This window comes from Ailuropoda melanoleuca, chromosome 11, assembly GCF_002007445.2.
Source record: "Ailuropoda melanoleuca isolate Jingjing chromosome 11, ASM200744v2, whole genome shotgun sequence".
In the NCBI taxonomy this organism is placed as follows: domain Eukaryota; kingdom Metazoa; phylum Chordata; class Mammalia; order Carnivora; family Ursidae; genus Ailuropoda; species Ailuropoda melanoleuca.
The window spans coordinates 25,982,303-25,995,336 of record NC_048228.1 but is presented as its reverse complement, the minus strand read 5'-3'; the positions used below and the strand labels follow the sequence as shown (position 1 = coordinate 25,995,336).

At 39.8% G+C, this 13,034-nt stretch overlaps 1 long non-coding RNA gene across 1 annotated transcript in view; it reads right to left on the bottom strand.

Moving 5' to 3' along the window:
- LOC117804389 overlaps positions 1-12,627 on the bottom strand; it is a 40,856-nt gene extending 28,229 nt beyond the window's left edge. Inside the window, exons 1-2 of the long non-coding RNA XR_004628757.1 lie at positions 9,440-12,627; positions 9,011-9,108 (exon numbers count right to left, since the gene is read on the bottom strand). This is a non-coding gene — a long non-coding RNA (uncharacterized LOC117804389). The remainder of the gene's footprint in view (positions 1-9,010; positions 9,109-9,439) is intronic.
- Positions 12,628-13,034: the final 407 nt, after the last annotated feature.

Here is a 13,034-nt window from a genome sequence, read left to right as displayed (position 1 = left end):
GTAATTTACAAGGAAACCCTCATAAGACTATCAGCAGATTTTTTTCAGCAGAAAAAAGTACTGAGAGAAAAACCACTGCCAACCAAGAATACTCCATCTGGAAAATTGTTCTTTAAAATTGGATAAAGAGTTTTCCAGACAAACAAAAGCTGAGGGAATTCATCACCATCAGACCAGTCTTCTAAGAATTACTAAAGGGACTTCCACAAGCTGAAACAATAGGATGCTAATTAGTAACAGGAAAATATATGAAAGTATAAATCTTAACAATAAAGGTAAAGATACAGTTAAATTTAGAATACTCTAATGTTGTAATGGTGGTGAGTCAATTGCTTATAAATTTAGTATGAAGGTTAACAGGCAAAAGTAGTAAGAATAACAATAATTTTTAATGGATATACAAGATAAAAAGAGGTAATGGTAACATCAAAAACATAAAAGGTGGGGAGGAGAGTAAAAATGTAGCAGCTTAGAATATGCTCAAACTTAAGCTGTTATTAACTTAAAATAGACATATAAATGTTTTATGTAAACTTCATGGTAATGACAAAGCAAAAATTTATGGTAGATACACAAAAGATAATGATTAAGAAAACTAAGCATACTAGAGAAAATCATCAAATTAGAAAGGAAGAGAGCAAGAGGGGAAAAAAGTTACAAGACAGCTAGAAAACGATTAACAAACTGCCCATACTTACACACTTATTAATAATTACATTAAATGTGAATACACTAAATTGTCCAATCAAAGCAGAGTGGATGAATGGATTACAAAACAAGACCCAACTATATGCTGCCTACGAGAGACACTTTAGCTGTAAGAACACAGACTGGAAGTGAAAGGATGAAAAATATACTCCATGCAAATGGAAGCCAAAAGAAAGCAACCAATCCCAGGAGAGGATATGACAATTGTTAACATATATTCACCCATCACAGGAGTGTGTGTGTGTGTAATGTGTGTATGTGTGTGTGTATAAACAGATCTAAAAGAAGAAACAGACAGCAATACAATAATATAGGGGACATTAACACACCACTTTCATCAATGGATAGATCATCCAGTCTGAAAATAAATAAGGAAACATTGGACTTACATGCCACATTAGACCAGATGGACTTAACAGACATTTCTAGAACATTCCACCCAAAAGCAGTAGAATACATATTCTTTGCAAGTGCATATGGAACATTCTCTCAGATAGATCATATCCTGGACTCAAAACAAGTCTCAATAAATAAGAAGACTGAAACCATACTAACCATCTTCTCTAACCATAAAATAGTATGAAACTAGAAATCAATTACAAGGAAAAAAATGGAAAATTCACAAATATATGGACAATACAAAGCCTGCTCCTGAACAACTAAAGGGTTGAAGAAACGAAAAGAGAAATAAAACAATATCTTGAGATACTTGAACATGGAAATAAAACATATTGAAATGTATGGAATTCAACAAAGGTGGTTCTAAGAGGAAAGTTCATAATAAAGACCTACATTAAGAAAAAAGAAAGGACTCAAATGAACAATATAACTTTATAACACAAGGAGATAAAAAAAAAACAAAAACAAATGAAGCCCAAAGTTAACAGAAGGAAGGACATATCAAATATCAGAGTGGAAATAATTGAAATACAGATAAAAAAGACAATAGAAAAAATGAAACTAAGAGATGGTTTTTTGTTTTTTTTTTTAAAAGATTTTATTATTTATTCGACAGAGATAGAGACAGCCAGCGAGAGAGGGAACACAAGCAGGGGGAGTGGGAGAGGAAGAAGCAGGCTCATAGCAGAGGAGCCTGACGTGGGGCTCGATCCCATAACGCCGGGATCACGCCCTGAGCCGAAGGCAGACGCTTAACCGCTGTGCCACCCAGGCGCCCCAGAGAGATGGTTTTTGAAAAGATAAATAAAATAGACAAACCTTTAGTTAGACTCACAAAGAAAAAAAGAGGACTCAAATACATATATTCAGAAATTCAGAAAGAGAAGACATTACAACTGGTACCGCAGTACAAGGGATTGTAAGAGACTACTATAAACAATTTTATAACAAAACTTGAACAACCTAGAAGTAGGTAAATTTCTAGAAACATACACCTACAAAAACTGAATCATGAAGAAATAGAAAATCTGAACCGACTAATTACTAGGAAAGAGATTGAATCAGTAATGAAAAACCTCCCAACAAATAAAAGTCCAGAACCAGATGCCTTCACAGGTGAATTCTACCAAACATTTGAAGAATTAACACCAACTGTTCTCAAAATCTTTCAAAAAAATAAAAACTCATTTTACAAAGCCATTATCATTCTGATTCCAAAACCAAATAAGGACACGAGAAAAGAAAATTACGGGCCAAAATACTTGATGAACACAGACGTAAAAACCCTCAACAAAGTATTAGCAAACTGAATTCAACAATATATTAAAAAGATCATACAACACGATCACGTGGAGTTTCTTCCAGGGATACAAATTAATCAAGGTGCAGCAAAATGTGTTGTAACAAACGAAAGATGGTCTCTTCAACAAATGGTGCTGGGAAAACTGGAAAGCTACATGAAAAAGAATAAAATTGGTCCACTTTCTTATATCACACACCAAAATAAACTCAAAATGGATTAAAAACATAAATGGGAGACCTGAAATCATAAAACTCCTCGAAGAAAACATGGGCAGTAATTTGACATTGGCTGTAGAAACATTTTTCTCAGTGTCTCCTCAAGCAAGGGAAATAAAAGCAAAATTAAACTACTGGACTACGCCAAAATGGAAAGCTTTGAATAGTGAAGGAATCCATCAACCAAATAAAAAGGCAACTCACTGCATAGGAGATGTTTGCAAATGATATCTCTGATAAGGACTTAATATCCAAAGTGTATAAGGAACTTATACAATTCAACACCACAAAAACAATAAAATAATCCAATTAAAAATGGGCAGAAGACCTTAACAGACATTTTTCCAAAGAAGACATACAATGGCAAACAGACACATGAAAAGATGCTCAACATCATTAATCATCAGGGAAATACAAATCAAAATCACAGTGAGATAGCACCTCACACCTGTCAGAATGGCTAAAATCAAAAAGACAAGAAATAAGTGGTGGTGAGGACATTAAAAAAAAGGAATGCTCATGCACTATTGGTGGGAATGCAAATTGGTGCAGCTACTGTGGAAAATATTATGGCGGTTCCTCAAAACATTGAAAATGGAAATACCATATGATCTAGTAATTCCACTACTAGATATTCACCCAAAGAAAATGAAAACATTAATTTGAAAAGATATATGTACCCCTTTGTTTATTGCAGCATTACTTACCATAGCCAAGATATGAAAGCAACCCAGTGTCCATCCACAGACGGATGGCTAAAGACATGGTAAATATATACAATGGAATATTACTCAGCCATAAAAAGAATGAGATCTTGACATTTGTAATAACATGGATGGACCTGGGGGGCATCATGCTAAGTGAAATAAATCGGACAAAGAAAAGCAGATAGCATATGATTTCACTTATATATGGAATTTAAGAAAGAAACCAAACAAAAAAAAGAGACAAACAGAAAAATAGGTTCTTAAATACAGAGAACAAACTGGTGGTTGCCAAAGGGAAGGAAGATGGGGGGATGGATGAAATAGATAAAGGGGATTAAGAGTATGAACACTGTGATGGGCACTGAGTAATATATAGAATTGCTAAATCCTTAAATTATACACCTGAAAATAATACTGTATGTTAACTATACTTTAATTAAAAAATAAAACAAAGCATTAAAATTATATGATCATTTCGAAAGATGCAGAAAAAGCAGTTGACAAATTCCAACATCCATGATTAAAACTCTGAACAAACCAAGTATAGAAGGAACATAATCCAACACAAAAAAGGCCACATATGACAAGTTCACAGCTAACAACATACTCTAACAGTGAAAAGTTCATGGCTTTTCCTCTGAAATCATGAACAAGATGAGGATGTCCTCTCACTGCTTCTCTTCAACATAGCATTAGAAGTCCTAGCCTGAGCAATTAGGCGAAAGAAAGGAAAGAAAGGAAAGAAAAGGAAAGGAAAGAAAAGGAAAGGAAGGAAGAAAGAAAAGGGAGGGGGAAGAGGAGGGAGAGAAAGACTAAAAAGTAAAAGGTACCCAAATTGGGAAGGAGAAATAAAACTGTTTACAGAGGATGTATTATATATAGAAAACCCTAAAGATGGCACAAAACTCTGTTGGAACTAATAAAGAAATTCTGTTGGAACTAATAAAGAAATTCAGTAAGGTTTCAGGATACAAAAAAAAAAAAATCGATGTGGAAAAATCAGTTGTATTTCTATACACTAATAACAAACTATCAGAAAGAGAAATTAAGAGAACAATGCTATTTACAATTGCATAAGAAGAATAAAATATCTGGGAATAAATTTAACCAAGGAGATGAAAGACCTATACACTGAAAACGTAACACATGGATAAAATAAAGAAGATACAAATGATCTCACTTATATGTGGAATCCAAAAAACACCAAATTCATAGATAAAGAGAAAAGACTGGTGATTGCCAAAGACAGGGGTTGGAGGGCGGGGAGTGGAAGAAATGGGTGAAGGTGGTCAAAAGGTACAAACTTGCAGTTATAAGATTAAAAAGTACTCAGGACATAACATGTGGCATGATAACTATAATTAACAATATGGTTTTGACTATTTGAAAGTTGCCAAGAGAAAAGATCTTAAAAGTACTCATCACAAGACAAAAATTATAGCTATGTGCTATGGATGTTAAACTTATTATGATAATCATATCATAAAATATGCATATATCAAATCATTATGTTGTACATTTAAAACTAACACAGTGTAATGTGTCCATATCTCAATTCAACAAATAAGTTTAAAAAGTACTATTATCCATTATGTTTTCCAACTAATTATGGTTAGTGTATGCAAAAGCCATTGAGTTTTAGATACTTTATAGCCAGTCATTTAACTTATCTTCTATTGGTACTAATAGTTTTTCAGTTGGTTAGTTGCAAATTACAGTCATCTATCTTTATTGTTCTTATACAGCTGCCTTTGTGGGTAGCCAGATAAAATAAAGCACCCAAAACTATTTGTTCAGTTAAACAATAGGTAACCCCTAAGTATTTCACATCCGGTATTTTAGAAATATCAATACTAAAAAATTATTTTTTCTGAAGTTCACATTTAACTGGCTGCCCTATATTTTTATTTGCTCAATCTGGCAAATCGAGTTGCATTGGTAGTGCAAGAGTCACGCCCGATGACAGAGATCACAGCATTGATGTACTGTGTCTGATTTTACCAGGAGTACTCCACAGTGTTTCTCTAAGTCCTTTAATGATGCAGATTTGATAAATTCAACAGGGGTAGGGGCCACTCACAAATCTGTAAACTCAATCCCAGCAGAGAGCCTGCCGTGCAGGACTTGTTTAATAGATTCTGGCTCAGTGCCTGATATGCTTTATTATGTTAGCAAAGTTTGATAAAGACAAAATTAGATAGCTTAAGCTTTATTATTTTGTAAAACTATGCAGGGATGTTTAACTTGAGTGGTAAACAAGACATGAATGCATTATCAGCTGTGCAAAAAAACAAGAAATCAATAGCAATGAAGAGTTTAGGTTCTAGAATCAAGCAGCCTACGTTTACATATCCCCCCCCCCCCCCCCCCCCGTTCCTCTCTGACTGCCTGATTCTGGGCAAGTTTCCTCTGAACCTCGGTTTGCACATCTATAAAATGAGAACAATGATTGTGTCTATCTCATAGAGTTAATATGAGGATAAATCAGGCAAATTCATAGTAAATAATTAGCACAATGCCTGGCAGAGAGCATTTTGGTAAATGCTATCTACTCGTGTAAGTTATTATAGCTACTGGTTATTAAACACTCAGCAAGAGCTAAGCATTCTTCTAAATATTTTACATGTTATGTCATTTTAAATAATAAAAATAGCAACCTTCATTTTAGCATTCACTCTCTGAAAATAAAAATGATTAAGCTTTTTCAGAAGTCTGTAAGTTGGTAATAAGACTTATGAAAGAGGAGCCAGTGATTCTCCAGTTATGTTCCTGGGGCCGGCAGCGTCAGTATTTTACCATATGTGTTAATTTTCTATTGCCACTGTAACATATTATCACAAATGTAATGAAGAAAAAAACAAATTTATGATCTCACAGTTTCTGTAGGTCAGATGTCTGGTTCTCTGTTTAGGGTCTCACAAGGCCAAATTCGAGGTGTCATCAGGGCTGCACTTCTTTCTAGATTTTCTGGGAATGAAGCCACTTCCCAGCTCATTCAGGTTGTTGTCAGAATTCAGTTCCATGTAGTACTAAGCTTTCTGCTTCCTTAAGGTGTTTGAAGCCCTTCTTAGTTTCTAGAAGCCAACCACATCCTTGGCTTGCAGCCAGCCCCCTTCCTCCATCTTCAAAGCTAGCAAGGACGGAGCGAGTTTCTCATGCTTGAACTCTCTCTGACCTCCCCTTTCACTTTTAAGGGCTCATGTGATTACGTTGGGTCTACCCAGATAAACCTGGATAATCTCCTAGTTTACAGTCAGTTGATTAACAACCTGAATCCCATCTGCAAAGACCCTTTACAGCAGTTCCCAGACTGGTATTTGATTGTATAACCAGGGGATGGGATTCCTGGTGGGACACCTTTTAGAGTTTTGCCATCACACTTGGGAACTTTTAGGAATTCAAATTCTCTGGCCCTAACCCAGCCTTACTGAATCAGGGCTCAGAGTGGGGTCCACCAATCTGGGTTTAACAAGCCCTTCAGCTGCATCTGATTCATGCACGCCAACATTTGAGAACAACTGAGATAAGTGGAAGGGTTAGAGCACCTGGTTTGATTTCAAAACTTAAAGCCAAGAAAATCTGTTCTTAATTTTAAAGTGAGTCTCTGGAACTTACTTTAATAAATTATTTTATCATACATGGCTATATTAATTTTATCAACTATTACGGATTTCAGTTTTATTCAATAGTGATGGATCTCAATTGAAGTTTTAATGGATACAGATGAAATTTTTATTTCCCCAAACAAATAAGTTTTCTGTGTGTATACCTTCTTGAAAAAGAATCTGGCTTATGGAGGAACGTCCTTAAGCATGAGGATGATATATAATTAAGAACACATGAGGAACTCCATACAGGAGCCTAGAAACCCCTTAAACTCTGGTGAGTTAGGGGTTCTTTTTTTTTTTTTAAAGATTTTATTTATTTATTTGACAGAGATAGAGACAGCCAGCGAGAGAGGGAACACAAGCAGGGGGAGTGGGAGAGGAAGAAGCAGGCTCATAGCAGAGGAGCCTGATGTGGGGCTCGATCCCATAACACCGGGATCACGCCCTGAGCCGAAGGCAGACGCTTAACCGCTGTGCCACCCAGGCGCCCCGAGTTAGGGGTTCTGAGCAGGACTTTCCAGGCACGACTCATCGTTTATTCATTATTTACGTCCTTGATTTGCATTTTTTTTCTTATTTCTTCTTAACTTCTCCTAAAATCTCAATTCTAATTCTCCAATGAGGTTGATGCAGAAGAAATGGGGTACAAGGGGCAACAGGAGGAAAACAAAAGCAGGACACGTAGGTGGCTCAGTTGGTTAAGCGTCTCACTCTCGATTTTGGCTCAGATCATAACCTCAGGGTCGTGAGATCGAGCCCCACATCGGGCTCTGTGCTGGGTGTGGAACCTGCTTGGGATTCTCTCTCGCCCTCTCCCTCTGCCCCATCCCGCCCTCTAAAAAAAGAAAAAGAAAAGAAGACAAAATCTGTTTCTAGAAAACGAGTCTTCTGAGGCACCTGGATGGCTCAGTCTGTTAAGCGTCTGCCTTCAGGTCAGGTTGTGATCCCAGAGTCCTGGGATCGAGTCCTGCATTGGGCTCCCTGCTCAGCAGAGTCTGCTCCTCTCTCTCTCTTTTTCTGCCTCTGCCTCTCCCCACTGCTCATTCTCTTCCTCTCTCAAATAAATAAATAAATTCTTTAAAAAAAGAAAGAAAATGAGTCTTCCAAATTGGTTTCCCAATTGGCCGGATGGTATGTACAGATAGTTTGCAAATGTAGGCCAGAGGGGAATTATTTCCTGACTAAAATATGCTAAACAGACCCTTTTATCCTATGTAACTGTAGTAAAGTTATATAAAATGCTCTAAGACATTTTTAAATGAAAGAAGAATAATATGGCATGAAACATCTTTGCGGGGCACCTGGGTGGCACAGCGGTTAAGCGTCTGCCTTCGGCTCAGGGCGTGATCCCGGCATTATGGGATCGAGCCCCACATCAGGCTCCTCTGCTATGAGCCTGCTTCTTCCTCTCCCACTCCCCCTGCTTGTGTTCCCTCTCTCGCTGGCTGTCTCTATCTCTGTCAAATAAATAAATAAAATCTTAAAGAAAAAGAAACATCTTTGCAAATGAAATGGCAAAAGATTGGCATAACTGTTCTCACCTATAATAGAATACCCTTCCTTAAACTGTAATGACTCATCGTCACTTAAATTTGTCCATTGCCTATAAAATTTGGGGGTGTACAATCATAGTACGTATTGAACTTGACATGTAAATCATTATAGAACATTTCCTTAAACTTCTTTCCGTATACTTTGAGAAATCTACCAAAACCTTGGTACATTTTGGACATGCAATTGGTTTCTTTTATCATATCTCACACCATAGGATCTAGGTTCTGGATCAAGCTCAAAAGCCACCACATTAGCCTTCTAAGTCCACGATTGTAGCTGAGCTCGTCTATCAGAATTGCTGGAGAGTGAAGGCTTAGGTACCCCAATATCCTAATGTTAATCCCTAATGCCCACCGTCATGATATTAGGAGGTGGAGGCTTTGGGAAGTGATTAGCTCACAGGGATAGAGCCCTCGTGAATAGTTTCAGTATCCTTATAAAGGAGACCCCAAATGTGAGGGAACCGAGAGGACAGTCATCTATGACCCAGGACCCTGGCCCCCCTCAGACACTGACCTTGGTGGTGCCTTGACCTTGGATTTGCCAGCCTCCAGGCCTCTGAAATAAATCTGCTGTGTCAAGGCACCCAGTCTGTGGCATTCTGTTACAGCAGCCTGAGGGGAATAAGACAATAATGTTTTGTTTTGTTGTTGCTTAAGTTTCTTAAATACCCAAGACAATTCTCTACCACCGGTCCCCAAATCTCCAGAAAGTGTTCATGTGACAGTCCCTGCAGAATCAAGTCTGACTCAGGGCGTACACAGCGAGGACTTAGGGAATGAGGGGTCAGATACATCGGGCAAATTGTTTGAACACACGATGGAGGAGTGGGTGCCCTTCCATTGGATTTTAAACAGATCTCCACTAACGCAATCTCACAGCTAAACCTGTCACTTGAAGGGGGAGATGAGCTTCAAATTATATAAAATGGTCTTTCCTGCTCACCTTTTCCTCTCCCTTGTGTGTTTCTGAGGCAGACACAGTTACAATTCTATTTCAAGCTTAAAAAAACAAAAAGGCTCGCCCTCCTCCTCCGGGCAGCGGACCTGGTTTATCGCGTGCCCCCGCAGGCCTTGACGCGGGAGGATTGCCGTTCATGTGGCCTGTCCGTAAACTGAGACTCTCCGAGGTAAGGGTTAATCCAAATAATGGAGGTGATAGCAGTTAACTCTCGGGAGGATCGGAGTCCTCGTCAGAAGCTGGCTGCACACGAGAGGGAAGAAGAAAAAACATGGGAAAGCCACGGCTCTTTGAGCAGAAACCTCCAGGTCCCAGCTGGCACGCGGGCGCAATTACCGGCTTTCAGCTTTAGTGGAAGGTCAGGCCTCCCCGAGCCCACTGGTGCTCCAGGCATTTTAGTGGCTCATTAAATATCGGATTTGCTTTTCAGCCCCGGCCAAATGTGACGCGCTACCCAAACGGAGAGTCTGATGAGAACGGCAGTAGGGCCACGTGTGCTTCCTCTCCCCTTCTCGGGGCTGCTCTTTTTCCACCCGCCTCCCATACCCGCAATCCCACCCGGGGTCGTGCACACGCGAACAGCGAGAGGCTCTGCTGCAGGTTCGGCACAGAAACACGCGAGCCCCAGTCAGTCCCTTAGTAGGTGCGTTTTCAGCGTGTGTGTGAGATCGTCACTCGGATAAATGTCCTACCCAGATGGTTCACCAAGGAGAAGACGGCGGGGAGGAAGAGAGACCCAGAGGACTTACATATTCGGAGGAAAACGTCCCTGCAGCAAACTAAAATGTCTAGAAGTCAGAAATCATCCACAAACATGAGAAAACACTGGAAAGCTGCCTCCTGAGAGCTGGGAAAGTCGAAAAAGAGGTTTCGCCTCAACGACTCATCCTGATAAAGAATAACTTCTTCTCTAGATTAATCTCCACTATGACGAAAGTTCAGCTCCTTTTGGGACAGTGACCTGTTCAACGCATGCATTGGGTTGGGCTTTTAAACACTTAAAATAAGCCAGTGTAATGGAAGTGAGGGAGCAGCACAGAGAAATGTGCCGAAACTCCTGGCTGCAATCCCAGCACGCCCTGGAGGTCCCTCCTTCTCTGCACACTTCCAGATCCTTCCTTTCCTTCTTGAAGTAACTAGCTTAGAAAAGTGAAAGCAATCTATCTAAAAACAATCTGCCCATACCATTTGCCATGCACACAATCCTACTAGATTACTTTTTAAAAAAATAAATATTAAAACCACCCAACAGATATAGAGGAAGTCGTGGTAACATTGAACACATTCATATGGTACTGCTGGCCTTCCAAAGTAATGAAACACTGAACTGGTGACACCCTGGCAGCAATCTGGTCATATGTATTAAGGACCAAAAATATGTTTATACATTTTGGCCAAGGGATCCCACCTCAGAGAACGTATCTGAAAATGAATAAATACATAGAAGAAGAAGTCATATGCTGAAATTCATGTCAAAATAAGCCAACCAACCAACCAAACAACTACTGGGGTCTGGCTCTGTGCTAAATACTTACCCCACAAAGATGAATGGGGAATTGTCTTTAGTTACAAACTTCAACCCCTTTACTCTCCTAGTGGGAGAAGACAGGGACATAAAAAATTGCAATATGATGAAAAAATGACGCCAGCTGAGGTGTATTCTTGTATGGTAGTCCACGCAGAGAAGGTCAGAGAAGAAGTAAAGGAGCATTTATTCCACATATATTGTAAGTGCCCACAGCGCCAAGTGGGTCCAGATGAAACGAGTGGCAGATGCGATGGCCCCCGAGGAATGAGGCAGCCTCGTATATTTTGGGGAACTGAATGTAACACGGTATTTCTGGGGCACAGAGTCAAGGGTTGGGGGAAAGGGAGTGAAGAGAGAAGAGAGGCAAGGCTGTGGGGAACTCGCATGCCAAGAAAGGTGCTGAGACTTCATTCACCCTGCCCATGATGGAGCATCCCTGGAGGATTTGTAGGGATTGACAGTCAGACCTGCATTTTTAAAGGCGGTTCTGTCCCTAGTGTGGAAAACAAGCTGAGTCGGGGTGGGGGTGGGCAGTGAGACCAAATGAGCATTTACTGTAATCGCCCAGATGAGAAACCACAAAGATTTGCAGTAGATTGGTACCAGAGAGGACAGAGAGGCAGCCAACTCAAAAGAAGGGATGGGTCCTGGTAAATCCCCCCTCTGATGACCTTGGCAGTGTCTACAGAAGTGCCCGGTTTTCTCCCAAATAACTTTCCATTTCCACTTACAGCTTCCTATCCTGTGCCTGTCTAAATACCATAAATTAAATAATTTTTAATTTTTCATTAAATCTTGCTCTTCCACTAGAGTAGTCTTGCACTTACACAGGAAGGCCCACTGATAACGATGAAGTTGGTTATGGTGCTGACCTGAACCACTGCCAAATCCGACAGGCCGCTGATTCATCTATCCCAATGATTTTCTTTAGACTGTCTTCTCTTTCTCTTCATTTCGGTCATTAGCAATAAGTAGTTAAGTATTAAGTTCTGTATGGAATCATAGTCCATGAGAAGTAAAGTTCTGCTTTTGTCGCCATAAATGCTGGGACAAATAAGGAGACACAAAGCTGGAGGCAGATGGATTTGGCGGACAGCTCGGAGCGGGGATTTGCTTCTGCGTATTTAGCCTGACAACATCCTATGTTAAATTTGCCCCACAACATAACGCAATAATGCTTGTAAAGCAGTTGGTATGGTATTGGGTAGAGAGGAAGCATTCAGAAAGTGTTAGCAATACAATGTAATTCAAAGTCTACGACTAATTAATTTTTTTCAGTTAATGAACATGAACCCTCCACCTCAGGCTGAAAGGATTTTAACTACACTTTCGGAATACATACAAATATGCAAAAGAAAGGGTTGCAGGTATCAAAAAGCATATGCTAAAAACTATGCAAGGCTGCCCCAGCTCCTCCGGAAGTGAAAACAGAGCAAGCTGGTGAGGCACCTACAGCAGGGTCTTCTCTGCGTAAAAAATATATAGAAATGTTGTTTCAGGGAAATACCACGTTTTACAGCTCTTACGGATCTCCTTGCGGTGCCTGGGGGGCTCAGGCGGTTAAGCGTCTGCCTTTGGCTCAGGTCATGATCCCAGGGTCCTGGGATCGAGCCCCGCATCGCATCGGGCTCCCTGCTCAGCGGGGGTCTGCTTCTCCCTCTGCCTCTGCAGCTGCTCCTCCCCACCCCCGCTCTCGCTCTCTCAAATAAATATATAAAATCTTAAAAAAAAAAGTATCTCCTTGTATTTTCAAAACAAAGTGATGAAAAACTTCACAATCGTTTTGGGGAAAATACTCATGTGCTATTTCCAGGATAACATGGCTTATATCGGCTGACGACATTCTTGGAGTCTTTTGCTGGCAATGGCAGCTCTCACGCTGAGAGAGGCTAAGGATGATGGAAAGGGACCTCTCAGTTGCTGTCGAGGAGCTTTTACGTTCACCGCGTGTGAACTCGTGTATTCCCAGAGTGGTGCTTTTGTTTCTTCTTTTTTAACCTTTTAAGAGTTTACACGGCTGTACAATGTCATGTAATGCCACTGGGATTCATG